Here is a 14,733-nt window from a genome sequence, read left to right as displayed (position 1 = left end):
CTATTTCTCTATTTGCTTCTTTCATTGGTAAAGTAAGTTTCAAGTACACATGCAGGTATGACTGAGAGAGCCAGGGTATAATATTTTGAAGCGTTTGCACCATCGCTAATGTAGGAAGAGAGGTATAGCAAAGACATGAAAGGGGTAGCAAAAATAAATATGTGAAGAGGCAATAATGACACCAATATAAGCCACCTATTTATAAAACTGACATGGAAGAAATACTAAAGGTTAACTTCTAAAATTGTATCAGAAGACGAAAATACTGTTGTTGTTGGCAGGATTCGAACCTGCGCGGGGAGACACCAATGGATTTCGAGTCCATCGCCTTAACCACTCGGCCACAACAACTTACTGTAAGCTTTGTGCAAATAATCTGTATGAAAGTTTTCAAGGTGTCCCACAGCAAATTCCTGATGTTCTGCAATGCACTTTTTAAAAACAATACAAACAAGCAGGTACAAGGAGCTCAAATTAGATTAATGGCGCCTAAATAGAGCACGTAAAGGAACAGTTACACAGCTAAGAAAAGGGAAAGAAAGCCTAGGGAAAAAACACAGAAAAAGCCTGTAGATAAAATTATCTTCCTGGGACAGCAGGTTAAGAGAAATTATACAGGGAGCAGTTAAGCTTGTAACACGGGAGAATAAAAAAGAAAATGCCCTTTTATGAAGTGTTTTTGCCTAATCCAGCAAGCACTTTATTTCTATTTCTCTATTTGCTTCTTTTATTGGTAAAGTAAGTTTCAAGTGCACATGCAGGTATGACTGAGAGCCAGGGTATAATATTTTGAAGCGTTTGCACCATCGCTAATGTAGGAAGAGAGGTATGGCAAAGACATGAAAGGGGTAGCAAAAATAAATATGTGAAGAGGCAATAGTGACACCAATATAAGCCACCTATTTATAAAACTGAAATGGAAGAAATACTAAAGGTTAACTTCTAAAATTGTAGCCGAAGACGAAAATACTCTCGTTGTCGGCAGGATTCAAACCTGCGCGGGGAGACACCAATGGATTTCAAGTCCATCGCCTTAACCACTCGGCCACAACAACTTATTGCAAGCTTTGTGCAAATAATCTGTATGAAAGTTTTCAAGGTGTCCCACAGCAAATTCCTGATGTTTTGCAATGCACTTATTAAAAACAATACAAACAAGCAGGTACAAGGAGCTCAAATGAGATTAATGGCGCCTAAATAGAGCACGTAAAGGAACAGTTACACAGCTAAGAAAAGGGAAAAAAAGACTAGGGAAAAAGCACAGAAAGAGCCTGTAGATAAAATTATCTTCCTGGGACAGCAGGTTAAGAGAAATTACACAGGGAGCAGTTAAGCTTGTAACACGGGAGAATAAAAAAGAAAATGCACTTTTATGAAGTGTGTTTTCCTAATCCAGCAAGCACGTTGGTTCTATTTCTCTATTTGCTTCTTTTATTGGTTAAGTAAGTTTCAAGTGCACATGCAGGTATGACTGAGAGAGCAAGGGTATAATAATTTGAAGCGCTTGCACCAGCGCTGATGTAGGAAGAGAGGTATAGCAAAGACATGAAAGGGGTATTGATAATAAATATGTGAAGAGGCAATAGTGACACCAAAATAAGCTACCTATTTATAAAACTGAGATGGAAGAAATACTAAAGGTTAACTTCTAAAATTGTAGCCGAAGATAAAAATACTCTCCTTGTCAGCAGGATTCGAACCTGCGTGGGAGACGTCAATGGATTTAGAGCCCATCGCCTTAAACACTCAGCCACAACAACTTTCTGTAAGCGTTGTGCAAATAATTTGTATGAAAGTTTTCAAGGTGTCCCACAGCAAATTCCTGATGTTCTGCAATGCACTTTTTAAAAACAATACAAACAAGCAGGTACAAGGAGCTCAAATGAGATTAATGGCGCCTAAATAGAGCACGTAAAGGAACAGTTACACAGCTAAGAAAAGGGAAAGAAAGACTAGGGAAAAAACACAGAAAGAGCCTGTAGATAAAATTATCTTCCTGGGATAGCAGGTTAAGAGAAATTACACAGGGAGCAGTTAAGCTTGTAACACGGGAGAATAAAAAAGAAAATGCAGTTTTATGAAGTGTGTTTGCCTAATCCAGCAAGCACTTTTGTTCTATTTCTCTATTTGCTTCTTTTATTGGTAAAGTAAGTTTCAAGTGCACATGCAGGTATGACTGAGAGCCAGGGTATAATATTTTGAAGCGTTTGCACCATCGCTAATGTAGGAAGAGAGGTATGGCAAAGACATGAAAGGGGTAGCAAAAATAAATATGTGAAGAGGCAATAGTGACACCAATATAAGCCACCTATTTATAAAACTGAAATGGAAGAAATACTAAAGGTTAACTTCTAAAATTGTAGCCGAAGACGAAAATACTCTCGTTGTCGGCAGGATTTGAACCTGCGCGGGGAGACCCCAATGTATTTTGAGTCCATCGCCTTAAACACTCGGCCACAACAACTTACGGCAAGCTTTGTGCAAATATTCTGTATGAAAGTTTTCAAGGTGTCCCACAGCAAATTTCTGATGTTCTGCAATGCACTTTTTAAAAACAATACAAACAAGCAGGTACAAGGAGCTCAAATGAGATTAATGGCGCCTAAATAGAGCTCGTAATGGAACAGTTACACAGCTAAGAAAAGGGAAAGAAAGACTAGGGAAAAAACACAGAAAGAGCCTGTAGATAAAATTATCTTCCTGGGACAGCAGGTTAAGAGAAATTACACAGGGAGCCGTTAAGCTTGTAACACGGGAGAATAAAAAAGAAAATAAAGTTTTATGAAGTGTGTTTGCCTAATCCAGCAAGCACTTTTGTTCTAGTTCTCTATTTGCTTCTTTCATTGGTAAAGTAAGTTTCAAGTACACATGCAGGTATGACTGAGAGAGCCAGGGTATAATATTTTGTAGCGTTTGCACCATCGCTAATGTAGGAAGAGAGGTATAGCAAAGACATGAAAGGGGTAGCAAAAATAAATATGTGAAGAGGCAATAGTGACACCAATATAAGCCACCTATTTATAAAACTGACATGGAAGAAATACTAAAGGTTAACTTCTAAAATTGTAGCCGAAGATGAAAATACTCTCGTTGTCGGCAGGATTCAAACCTGCGCGGGGAGACCCCAATGGATTTCGAGTCCATCACCTTAACCACTCGGCCACAACAACTTTCTATAAGCTTTGTGCAAATAATCTGTATGAAAGTTTTCAAGGTGTCCCACAGCAAATTCCTGATGTTCTGCAATGCACTTTTTAAAAACAATACAAACAAGCAGGTACAAGGAGCTCAAATTAGATTAATGGCGCCTAAATAGAGCACGTAAAGGAACAGTTACACAGCTAAGAAAAGAGAAAGAAAGACTAGGGAAAAAACACAGAAAGAGCCTGTAGATAAAATTATCTTCCTGGGACAGCAGGTTAAGAGAAATTACACAGGGAGCAGTAAAGCTTGTAACACGGGAGAATAAAAAAGAAAATGCAGTTTTATGAAGTGTGTTTGCCTAATCCAGCAAGCACTTTTGTTCTATTTCTCTATTTGCTTCTTTCATTGGTAAAGTAAGTTTCAAGTACACATGCAGGTATGGCTGAGAGAGCCAGGGTATAATATTTTGAAGCGTTTGCACCATCGCTAATGTAGGAAGAGAGGTATAGCAAAGACATGAAAGGGGTAGCAAAAATAAATATGTGAAGAGGCAATAATGACACCAATATAAGCCACCTATTTATAAAACTGACATGGAAGAAATACTAAAGGTTAACTTCTAAAATTGTATCAGAAGACGAAAATACTCTTGTTGTTGGCAGGATTCAAACCTGCGCGGGGAGACCCCAATGGATTTCAAGTCCATCGCCTTAACCACTCGGCCACAACTTACTGTAAGCTTTGTGCAAATAATCTGTATGAAAGTTTTCAAGGTGTCCCACAGCAAATTCCTGATGTTCTGCAATGCACTTTTTAAAAACAATACAAACAAGCAGGTACAAGGAGCTCAAATTAGATTAATGGCGCCTAAATAGAGCACGTAAAGGAACAGTTACACAGCTAAGAAAAGGGAAAGAAAGCCTAGGGAAAAAACACAGAAAGAGCCTGTAGATAAAATTATCTTCCTGGGACAGCAGGTTAAGAGAAATTATACAGGGAGCAGTTAAGCTTGTAACACGGGAGAATAAAAAAGAAAATGCCCTTTTATGAAGTGTGTTTGCCTAATCCAGCAAGCACTTTATTTCTATTTCTCTATTTGCTTCTTTTATTGGTAAAGTAAGTTTCAAGTGCACATGCAGGTATGACTGAGAGCCAGGGTATAATATTTTGAAGCGTTTGCACCATCGCTAATGTAGGAAGAGAGGTATGGCAAAGACATGAAAGGGGTAGCAAAAATAAATATGTGAAGAGGCAATAGTGACACCAATATAAGCCACCTATTTATAAAACTGAAATGGAAGAAATACTAAAGGTTAACTTCTAAAATTGTAGCCGAAGACGAAAATACTCTCGTTGTCGGCAGGATTCGAACCTGCGCGGGGAGACACCAATGGATTTCAAGTCCATCGCCTTAACCACTCGGCCACAACAACTTATTGCAAGCTTTGTGCAAATAATCTGTATGAAAGTTTTCAAGGTGTCCCACAGCAAATTCCTGATGTTTTGCAATGCACTTATTAAAAACAATACAAACAAGCAGGTACAAGGAGCTCAAATGAGATTAATGGCGCCTAAATAGAGCACGTAAAGGAACTGTTACACAGCTAAGAAAAGGGAAAAAAAGACTAGGGAAAAAGCACAGAAAGAGCCTGTAGATAAAATTATCTTCCTGGGACAGCAGGTTAGGAGAAATTACACAGGGAGCAGTTAAGCTTGTAACACGGGAGAATAAAAAAGAAAATGCACTTTTATGAAGTGTGTTTTCCTAATCCAGCAAGCACGTTGGTTCTATTTCTCTATTTGCTTCTTTTATTGGTTAAGTAAGTTTCAAGTGCACATGCAGGTATGACTGAGAGAGCCAGGGTATAATAATTTGAAGCGCTTGCACCAGCGCTGATGTAGGAAGAGAGGTATAGCAAAGACATGAAAGGGGTAGCGATAATAAATATGTGAAGAGGCAAGAGTGACACCAAAATAAGCCACCTATTTATAAAACTGACATGGAAGAAATACTAAAGGTTAACTTCTAAAATTGTAGCCGAAGACGAAAATACTCTCGTTGTCGACAGGATTTGAACCTGCGCAGGGAGACCCCAATGGATTTCAAGTCCATCGCCTTAACCACTCGGCCACAACAACTTATTGTAAGCTTTGTGCAAATAATCTGTATGAAAGTTTTCGAGGTGTCCCACAGCAAATTCCTGATTTTTTGCAATGCCCTTTTTAAAAACAATACAAACAAGCAGGTACAAGGAGCTCAAATGAGATTAATGGCGCCTAAATAGAGCACGTAAAGGAACAGTTACACAGCTAAGAAAAGGGAAAAAAAGACTAGGGAAAAAGCACAGAAAGAGCCTGTAGATAAAATTATCTTCCTGGGACAGCAGGTTAAGAGAAATTACACAGGGAGCAGTTAAGCTTGTAACACGGGAGAATAAAAAAGAAAATGCACTTTTATGAAGTGTGTTTTCCTAATCCAGCAAGCACGTTGGTTCTATTTCTCTATTTGCTTCTTTCATTGGTAAAGTAAATTTCAAGTACACATGCAGGTATGACTGAGAGAGCCAGGGTATAATATTTTGAAGCGTTTGCACCATCGCTAATGTAGGAAGAGAGGTATAGCAAAGACATGAAAGGGGTAGCAAAAATAAATATGTGAAGAGGCAATAGTGACACCAATATAAGCCACCTATTTATAAAACTGACATGGAAGAAATACTAAAGGTTAACTTCTAAAATTGTAGCCGAAGACGAAAATTCTCTCGTTGTCGGCAGGATTTGAACCTGCGCGGGGAGATCCCAAAGGACTTCAAGTCCATCGCCTTAACCACTCGGCCACAACAACTTTCTGTAAGCTTTGTGCAAATAATCTGTATGAAAGTTTTCAAGGTGTCCCACAGCAAATTCCTGATGTTCTGCAATGCACTTTTTAAAAACAATACAAACAAGCAGGTACAAGGAGCTCAAATTAGATTAATGGCGCCTAAATAGAGCACATAAAGGAACAGTTACACAGCTAAGAAAAGAGAAAGAAAGACTAGGGAAAAAACACAGAAAGAGCCTGTAGATAAAATTATCTTCCTGGGACAGCAGGTTAAGAGAAATTACACAGGGAGCAGTAAAGCTTGTAACACGGGAGAATAAAAAAGAAAATGCAGTTTTATGAAGTGTGTTTGCCTAATCCAGCAAGCACTTTTGTTCTATTTCTCTATTTGCTTCTTTCATTGGTAAAGTAAGTTTCAAGTACACATGCAGGTATGACTGAGAGAGCCAGGGTATAATATTTTGAAGCGTTTGCACCATCGCTAATGTAGGAAGAGAGGTATAGCAAAGACATGAAAGGGGTAGCAAAAATAAATATGTGAAGAGGCAATAATGACACCAATATAAGCCACCTATTTATAAAACTGACATGGAAGAAATACTAAAGGTTAACTTCTAAAATTGTATCAGAAGACGAAAATACAGTTGTTGTTGGCAGGATTCGAACCTGCCCGGGGAGACCCCAATGGATTTCGAGTCCATCGCCTTAACCACTCGGCCACAACAACTTACTGTAAGCTTTGTGCAAATAATCTGTATGAAAGTTTTCAAGGTGTCCCACAGCAAATTCCTGATGTTCTGCAATGCACTTTTTAAAAACAATACAAACAAGCAGGTACAAGGAGCTCAAATTAGATTAATGGCGCCTAAATAGAGCACGTAAAGGAACAGTTACACAGCTAAGAAAAGGGAAAGAAAGCCTAGGGAAAAAACACAGAAAAAGCCTGTAGATAAAATTATCTTCCTGGGACAGCAGGTTAAGAGAAATTATACAGGGAGCAGTTAAGCTTGTAACACGGGAGAATAAAAAAGAAAATGCCCTTTTATGAAGTGTTTTTGCCTAATCCAGCAAGCACTTTATTTCTATTTCTCTATTTGCTTCTTTTATTGGTAAAGTAAGTTTCAAGTGCACATGCAGGTATGACTGAGAGCCAGGGTATAATATTTTGAAGCGTTTGCACCATCGCTAATGTAGGAAGAGAGGTATGGCAAAGACATGAAAGGGGTAGCAAAAATAAATATGTGAAGAGGCAATAGTGACACCAATATAAGCCACCTATTTATAAAACTGAAATGGAAGAAATACTAAAGGTTAACTTCTAAAATTGTAGCCGAAGACGAAAATACTCTCGTTGTCGGCAGGATTCAAACCTGCGCGGGGAGACACCAATGGATTTCAAGTCCATCGCCTTAACCACTCGGCCACAACAACTTATTGCAAGCTTTGTGCAAATAATCTGTATGAAAGTTTTCAAGGTGTCCCACAGCAAATTCCTGATGTTTTGCAATGCACTTATTAAAAACAATACAAACAAGCAGGTACAAGGAGCTCAAATGAGATTAATGGCGCCTAAATAGAGCACGTAAAGGAACAGTTACACAGCTAAGAAAAGGGAAAAAAAGACTAGGGAAAAAGCACAGAAAGAGCCTGTAGATAAAATTATCTTCCTGGGACAGCAGGTTAAGAGAAATTACACAGGGAGCAGTTAAGCTTGTAACACGGAGAATAAAAAAGAAAATGCACTTTTATGAAGTGTGTTTTCCTAATCCAGCAAGCACGTTGGTTCTATTTCTCTATTTGCTTCTTTTATTGGTTAAGTAAGTTTCAAGTGCATATGCAGGTATGACTGAGAGAGCAAGGGTATAAAAATTTGAATCGCTTGCACCAGCGCTGATGTAGGAAGAGAGGTATAGCAAAGACATGAAAGGGGTATTGATAATAAATATGTGAAGAGGCAATAGTGACACCAAAATAAGCTACATATTTATAAAACTGAGATGGAAGAAATACTAAAGGTTAACTTCTAAAATTGTAGCCGAAGATAAAAATACTCTCCTTGTCAGCAGGATTCGAACCTGCGTGGGAGACGTCAATGGATTTAGAGCCCATCGCCTTAAACACTCGGCCACAACAACTTTCTGTAAGCGTTGTGCAAATAATCTGTATGAAAGTTTTCAAGGTGTCCCACAGCAAATTCCTGATGTTCTGCAATGCACTTTTTAAAAACAATACAAACAAGCAGGTACAAGGAGCTCAAATGAGATTAATGGCGCCTAAATAGAGCACGTAAAGGAACAGTTACACAGCTAAGAAAAGGGAAAGAAAGACTAGGGAAAAAACACAGAAAGAGCCTGTAGATAAAATTATCTTCCTGGGATAGCAGGTTAAGAGAAATTACACAGGGAGCAGTTAAGCTTGTAACACGGGAGAATAAAAAAGAAAATGCAGTTTTATGAAGTGTGTTTGCCTAATCCAGCAAGCACTTTTGTTCTATTTCTCTATTTGCTTCTTTCATTGGTAAAGTAAGTTTCAAGTACACATGCAGGTATGACTGAGAGAGCCAGGGTATAATATTTTGTAGCGTTTGCACCATCGCTAATGTAGGAAGAGAGGTATAGCAAAGACATGAAAGGGGTAGCAAAAATAAATATGTGAAGAGGCAATAGTGACACCAATATAAGCCACCTATTTATAAAACTGACATGGAAGAAATACTAAAGGTTAACTTCTAAAATTGTAGCCGAAGATGAAAATACTCTCGTTGTCGGAAGGATTTGAACCTGCGCGCGGGAGACCCCAATGGATTTCGAGTCCATCGCCTTAACCACTCGGCCACAACAACTTTCTGTAAGCTTTGTGCAAATAATCTGTATGAAAGTTTTCAAGGTGTCCCACAGCAAATTCCTGATGTTCTGCAATGCACTTTTTAAAAACAATACAAACAAGCAGGTACAAGGAGCTCAAATTAGATTAATGGCGCCTAAATAGAGCACATAAAGGAACAGTTACACAGCTAAGAAAAGAGAAAGAAAGACTAGGGAAAAAACACAGAAAGAGCCTGTAGATAAAATTATCTTCCTGGGACAGCAGGTTAAGAGAAATTACACAGGGAGCAGTAAAGCTTGTAACACGGGAGAATAAAAAAGAAAATGCAGTTTTATGAAGTGTGTTTGCCTAATCCAGCAAGCACTTTTGTTCTATTTCTCTATTTGCTTCTTTCATTGGTAAAGTAAGTTTCAAGTACACATGCAGGTATGACTGAGAGAGCCAGGGTATAATATTTTGAAGCGTTTGCACCATCGCTAATGTAGGAAGAGAGGTATAGCAAAGACATGAAAGGGGTAGCAAAAATAAATATGTGAAGAGGCAATAATGACACCAATATAAGCCACCTATTTATAAAACTGACATGGAAGAAATACTAAAGGTTAACTTCTAAAATTGTATCAGAAGACGAAAATACTCTTGTTGTTGGCAGGATTCGAACCTGCGCGGGGAGACCCCAATGGATTTCGAGTCCATCGCCTTAACCACTCGGCCACAACAACTTACTGTAAGCGTTGTGCAAATAATCTGTATGAAAGTTTTCAAGGTGTCCCACAGCAAATTCCTGATGTTCTGCAATGCACTTTTTAAAAACAATACAAACAAGCAGGTACAAGGAGCTCAAATTAGATTAATGGCGCCTAAATAGAGCACGTAAAGGAACAGTTACACAGCTAAGAAAAGGGAAAGAAAGCCTAGGGAAAAAACACAGAAAGAGCCTGTAGATAAAATTATCTTCCTGGGACAGCAGGTTAAGAGAAATTATACAGGGAGCAGTTAAGCTTGTAACACGGGAGAATACAAAAGAAAATGCCCTTTTATGAAGTGTGTTTGCCTAATCCAGCAAGCACTTTATTTCTATTTCTCTATTTGCTTCTTTTATTGGTAAAGTAAGTTTCAAGTGCACATGCAGGTATGACTGAGAGCCAGGGTATAATATTTTGAAGCGTTTACACCATCGCTAATGTAGGAAGAGAGGTATGGCAAAGACATGAAAGGGGTAGCAAAAATAAATATGTGAAGAGGCAATAGTGACACCAATATAAGCCACCTATTTATAAAACTGAAATGGAAGAAATACTAAAGGTTAACTTCTAAAATTGTAGCCGAAGACGAAAATACGCTCGTTGTCGGCAGGATTCAAACCTGCGCGGGGAGACACCAATGGATTTCAAGTCCATCGCCTTAACCACTCGGCCACAACAAATTATTGCAAGCTTTGTGCAAATAATCTGTATGAAAGTTTTCAAGGTGTCCCACAGCAAATTCCTGATGTTTTGCAATGCACTTATTAAAAACAATACAAACAAGCAGGTACAAGGAGCTCAAATGAGATTAATGGCGCCTAAATAGAGCACGTAAAGGAACAGTTACACAGCTAAGAAAAGGGAAAAAAAGACTAGGGAAAAAGCACAGAAAGAGCCTGTAGATAAAATTATCTTCCTGGGACAGCAGGTTAAGAGAAATTACACAGGGAGCAGTTAAGCTTGTAACACGGGAGAATAAAAAAGAAAATGCACTTTTATGAAGTGTGTTTTCCTAATCCAGCAAGCACGTTGGTTCTATTTCTCTATTTGCTTCTTTTATTGGTTAAGTAAGTTTCAAGTGCACATGCAGGTATGACTGAGAGAGCAAGGGTATAATAATTTGAAGCGCTTGCACCAGCGCTGATGTAGGAAGAGAGGTATAGCAAAGACATGAAAGGGGTATTGATAATAAATATGTGAAGAGGCAATAGTGACACCAAAATAAGCTACCTATTCATAAAACTGAGATGGAAGAAATACTAAAGGTTAACTTCTAAAATTGTAGCCGAAGATAAAAATACTCTCCTTGTCAGCAGGATTCGAACCTGCGTGGGAGACGTCAATGGATTTAGAGCCCATCGCCTTAAACACTCGGCCACAACAACTTTCTGTAAGCGTTGTGCAAATAATCTGTATGAAAGTTTTCAAGGTGTCCCACAGCAAATTCCTGATGTTCTGCAATGCACTTTTTAAAAACAATACAAACAAGCAGGTACAAGGAGCTCAAATGAGATTAATGGCGCCTAAATAGAGCACGTAAAGGAACAGTTACACAGCTAAGAAAAGGGAAAGAAAGACTAGGGAAAAAACACAGAAAGAGCCTGTAGATAAAATTATCTTCCTGGGATAGCAGGTTAAGAGAAATTACACAGGGAGCAGTTAAGCTTGTAACACAGGAGAATAAAAAAGAAAATGCAGTTTTATGAAGTGTGTTTGCCTAATCCAGCAAGCACTTTTGTTCTATTTCTCTATTTGCTTCTTTCATTGGTAAAGTAAGTTTCAAGTACACATGCAGGTATGACTGAGAGAGCCAGGGTATAATATTTTGTAGCGTTTGCACCATCGCTAATGTAGGAAGAGAGGTATAGCAAAGACATGAAAGGGGTAGCAAAAATAAATATGTGAAGAGGCAATAGTGACACCAATATAAGCCACCTATTTATAAAACTGACATGGAAGAAATACTAAAGGTTAACTTCTAAAATTGTAGCCGAAGATGAAAATACTCTCGTTGTCGGCAGGATTTGAACCTGCGCGGGGTGACCCCAATGGATTTCGAGTCCATCGCCTTAACCACTCGGCCACAACAACTTTCTGTAAGCTTTGTGCAAATAATCTGTATGAAAGTTTTCAAGGTGTCCCACAGCAAATTCCTGATGATCTGCAATGCACTTTTTAAAAACAATACAAACAAGCAGGTACAAGGAGCTCAAATTAGATTAATGGCGCCTAAATAGAGCACATAAAGGAACAGTTACACAGCTAAGAAAAGAGAAAGAAAGACTAGGGAAAAAACACAGAAAGAGCCTGTAGATAAAATTATCTTCCTGGGACAGCAGGTTAAGAGAAATTACACAGGGAGCAGTAAAGCTTGTAACACGGGAGAATAAAAAAGAAAATGCAGTTTTATGAAGTGTGTTTGCCTAATCCAGCAAGCACTTTTGTTCTATTTCTCTATTTGCTTCTTTCATTGGTAAAGTAAGTTTCAAGTACACATGCAGGTATGACTGAGAGAGCCAGGGTATAATATTTTGAAGCGTTTGCACCATCGCTAATGTAGGAAGAGAGGTATAGCAAAGACATGAAAGGGGTAGCAAAAATAAATATGTGAAGAGGCAATAATGACACCAATATAAGCCACCTATTTATAAAACTGACATGGAAGAAATACTAAAGGTTAACTTCTAAAATTGTATCAGAAGACGAAAATACTCTTGTTGTTGGCAGGATTCGGACCTGCGCGGGGAGACCCCAATGGATTTCGAGTCCATCGCCTTAACCACTCGGCCACAACAACTTACTGTAAGCTTTGTGCAACTAATCTGTATGAAAGTTTTCAAGGTGTCCCACAGCAAATTCCTGATGTTCTGCAATGCACTTTTTAAAAACAATACAAACAAGCAGGTACAAGGAGCTCAAATTAGATTAATGGCGCCTAAATAGAGCACGTAAAGGAACAGTTACACAGCTAAGAAAAGGGAAAGAAAGCCTAGGGAAAAAACACAGAAAGAGCCTGTAGATAAAATTATCTTCCTGGGACAGCAGGTTAAGAGAAATTATACAGGGAGCAGTTAAGCTTGTAACACGGGAGAATAAAAAAGAAAATGCCCTTTTATGAAGTGTGTTTTCCTAATCCAGCAAGCACGTTGGTTCTATTTCTCTATTTGCTTCTTTTATTGGTTAAGTAAGTTTCAAGTGCACATGCAGGTATGACTGAGAGAGCAAGGGTATAATAATTTGAAGCGCTTGCACCAGCGCTGATGTAGGAAGAGAGTTATAGCAAAGACATGAAAGGGGTATTGATAATAAATATGTGAAGAGGCAATAGTGACACCAAAATAAGCTACCTATTTATAAAACTGAGATGGAAGAAATACTAAAGGTTAACTTCTAAAATTGTAGCCGAAGATAAAAATACTCTCCTTGTCAGCAGGATTCGAACCTGCGTGGGAGACGTCAATGGATTTAGAGCCCATCGCCTTAAACACTCGGCCACAACAACTTTCTGTAAGCGTTGTGCAAATAATCTGTATGAAAGTTTTCAAGGTGTCCCACAGCAAATTCCTGATGTTCTGCAATGCACTTTTTAAAAACAATACAAACAAGCAGGTACAAGGAGCTCAAATGAGATTAATGGCGCCTAAATAGAGCACGTAAAGGAACAGTTACACAGCTAAGAAAAGGGAAAGAAAGACTAGGGAAAAAACACAGAAAGAGCCTGTAGATAAAATTATCTTCCTGGGATAGCAGGTTAAGAGAAATTACACAGGGAGCAGTTAAGCTTGTAACACGGGAGAATAAAAAAGAAAATGCAGTTTTATGAAGTGTGTTTGCCTAATCCAGCAAGCACTTTTGTTCTATTTCTCTATTTGCTTCTTTCATTGGTAAAGTAAGTTTCAAGTACACATGCAGGTATGACTGAGAGAGCCAGGGTATAATATTTTGTAGCGTTTGCACCATCGCTAATGTAGGAAGAGGAGGTATAGCAAAGACATGAAAGGGGTAGCAAAAATAAATATGTGAAGAGGCAATAGTGACACCAATATAAGCCACCTATTTATAAAACTGACATGGAAGAAATACTAAAGGTTAACTTCTAAAATTGTAGCCGAAGATGAAAATACTCTCGTTGTCGGAAGGATTTGAACCTGCGCGCGGGAGACCCCAATGGATTTCGAGTCCATCGCCTTAACCACTCGGCCACAACAACTTTCTGTAAGCTTTGTGCAAATAATCTGTATGAAAGTTTTCAAGGTGTCCCACAGCAAATTCCTGATGTTCTGCAATGCACTTTTTAAAAACAATACAAACAAGCAGGTACAAGGAGCTCAAATTAGATTAATGGCGCCTAAATAGAGCACATAAAGCAGGGGTGCCCAAACCAGTCCTGGCGGGCCGTATCCATGCCAGATTTTTGGGATATCCCCATCTGGGGATCACGGTTCGATCCCCGGCACCGGCGGCAGATTAGCCCAGCACCAGGTGACTCTGGGAAATAGCTGGCGCCGCGGCTAGGGCGGCTGACTCCGGAATCTGGAGATTTTTTTTATTTAAGGTTTTTGTAGAGCGCGTAGTAACCCTCGAGCATCCCAGAGATCAGGGTTCGATCCCCGGCACCGGCCGCAGATTAGCCCAGCACCACGTGACTCTGGGAAATAGCTGGCGCCGCGGCTAGGGAGGCTGACTCCGGAATCTGGAGATCACGGTTCGATCCCCGGCACCGGCCGCAGATTAGCCCAGCACCAGGTGACTCTGGGAAATAGCTGGCGCCGCGGCTAGGGCGGCTGACTCCGGAATCTGGAGATTTTTTTATTTAAGGTTTTTGTAGAGCGCGTAGTAACCCTCGAGCATCCCAGAGATCAGGGTTCGATCCCCGGCACCGGCCGCAGATTAGCCCAGCACCACGTGACTCTGGGAAATAGCTGGCGCCGCGGCTAGGGCGGCTGACTCTGGAATCTGGGGATCACGGTTCGATCCCCGGCACCGGCGGCAGATTAGCCCAGCACCATGTGACTCTGGGCAATAGCTTGCTTAATCTTCCCAACGGCCCCTAGCGCCTAGAGACCCTTACGGGTGATTGTGCGCCTTACAAATGTGGATTATTATTATTATTATTATTATTATTTGGGCCGATTCCGATCCGGTTCGTAAAAGCACATCTGCCCGAATCTGTCGGACAACCACGTACGCCCG

At 39.6% G+C, this 14,733-nt stretch overlaps 16 non-coding genes across 16 annotated transcripts; all 16 read right to left on the bottom strand.

Moving 5' to 3' along the window:
* Positions 1-269: 269 nt before the first annotated feature.
* Positions 270-351, bottom strand: TRNAS-CGA (transfer RNA serine (anticodon CGA)). Its single transcript has one exon. It is a non-coding gene; the product is annotated as a tRNA-Ser (tRNA).
* A 622-nt stretch (positions 352-973) lies between these two features.
* Positions 974-1,055, bottom strand: TRNAS-UGA (transfer RNA serine (anticodon UGA)). The gene has a single exon. It is a non-coding gene; the product is annotated as a tRNA-Ser (tRNA).
* Positions 1,056-2,382: 1,327 nt separating this feature from the next.
* Positions 2,383-2,464, bottom strand: TRNAL-CAA (transfer RNA leucine (anticodon CAA)). The gene has a single exon. It is a non-coding gene; the product is annotated as a tRNA-Leu (tRNA).
* A 624-nt stretch (positions 2,465-3,088) lies between these two features.
* On the bottom strand, positions 3,089-3,170 carry TRNAS-CGA (transfer RNA serine (anticodon CGA)). Its single transcript has one exon. It is a non-coding gene; the product is annotated as a tRNA-Ser (tRNA).
* A 624-nt stretch (positions 3,171-3,794) lies between these two features.
* Positions 3,795-3,877, bottom strand: TRNAS-UGA (transfer RNA serine (anticodon UGA)). The gene has a single exon. It is a non-coding gene; the product is annotated as a tRNA-Ser (tRNA).
* Positions 3,878-4,495: 618 nt separating this feature from the next.
* Positions 4,496-4,577, bottom strand: TRNAS-UGA (transfer RNA serine (anticodon UGA)). The gene has a single exon. It is a non-coding gene; the product is annotated as a tRNA-Ser (tRNA).
* A 624-nt stretch (positions 4,578-5,201) lies between these two features.
* TRNAS-UGA (transfer RNA serine (anticodon UGA)) lies at positions 5,202-5,283 on the bottom strand. The gene has a single exon. It is a non-coding gene; the product is annotated as a tRNA-Ser (tRNA).
* A 624-nt stretch (positions 5,284-5,907) lies between these two features.
* Positions 5,908-5,989, bottom strand: TRNAS-UGA (transfer RNA serine (anticodon UGA)). Its single transcript has one exon. It is a non-coding gene; the product is annotated as a tRNA-Ser (tRNA).
* Positions 5,990-6,613: 624 nt separating this feature from the next.
* On the bottom strand, positions 6,614-6,695 carry TRNAS-CGA (transfer RNA serine (anticodon CGA)). The gene has a single exon. It is a non-coding gene; the product is annotated as a tRNA-Ser (tRNA).
* A 622-nt stretch (positions 6,696-7,317) lies between these two features.
* TRNAS-UGA (transfer RNA serine (anticodon UGA)) lies at positions 7,318-7,399 on the bottom strand. The gene has a single exon. It is a non-coding gene; the product is annotated as a tRNA-Ser (tRNA).
* Positions 7,400-8,727: 1,328 nt separating this feature from the next.
* TRNAS-CGA (transfer RNA serine (anticodon CGA)) lies at positions 8,728-8,810 on the bottom strand. Its single transcript has one exon. It is a non-coding gene; the product is annotated as a tRNA-Ser (tRNA).
* Positions 8,811-9,434: 624 nt separating this feature from the next.
* TRNAS-CGA (transfer RNA serine (anticodon CGA)) lies at positions 9,435-9,516 on the bottom strand. Its single transcript has one exon. It is a non-coding gene; the product is annotated as a tRNA-Ser (tRNA).
* Positions 9,517-10,138: 622 nt separating this feature from the next.
* On the bottom strand, positions 10,139-10,220 carry TRNAS-UGA (transfer RNA serine (anticodon UGA)). Its single transcript has one exon. It is a non-coding gene; the product is annotated as a tRNA-Ser (tRNA).
* A 1,329-nt stretch (positions 10,221-11,549) lies between these two features.
* TRNAS-CGA (transfer RNA serine (anticodon CGA)) lies at positions 11,550-11,631 on the bottom strand. Its single transcript has one exon. It is a non-coding gene; the product is annotated as a tRNA-Ser (tRNA).
* Positions 11,632-12,255: 624 nt separating this feature from the next.
* Positions 12,256-12,337, bottom strand: TRNAS-CGA (transfer RNA serine (anticodon CGA)). The gene has a single exon. It is a non-coding gene; the product is annotated as a tRNA-Ser (tRNA).
* Positions 12,338-13,667: 1,330 nt separating this feature from the next.
* On the bottom strand, positions 13,668-13,750 carry TRNAS-CGA (transfer RNA serine (anticodon CGA)). The gene has a single exon. It is a non-coding gene; the product is annotated as a tRNA-Ser (tRNA).
* Between the last annotated feature and the right edge of the window lie 983 nt (positions 13,751-14,733).

Source organism: Lissotriton helveticus, chromosome 12 (assembly GCF_964261635.1).
Source record: "Lissotriton helveticus chromosome 12, aLisHel1.1, whole genome shotgun sequence".
NCBI lineage: Eukaryota > Metazoa > Chordata > Amphibia > Caudata > Salamandridae > Lissotriton > Lissotriton helveticus.
This window is presented reverse-complemented; position numbering and strand designations above follow the sequence as displayed.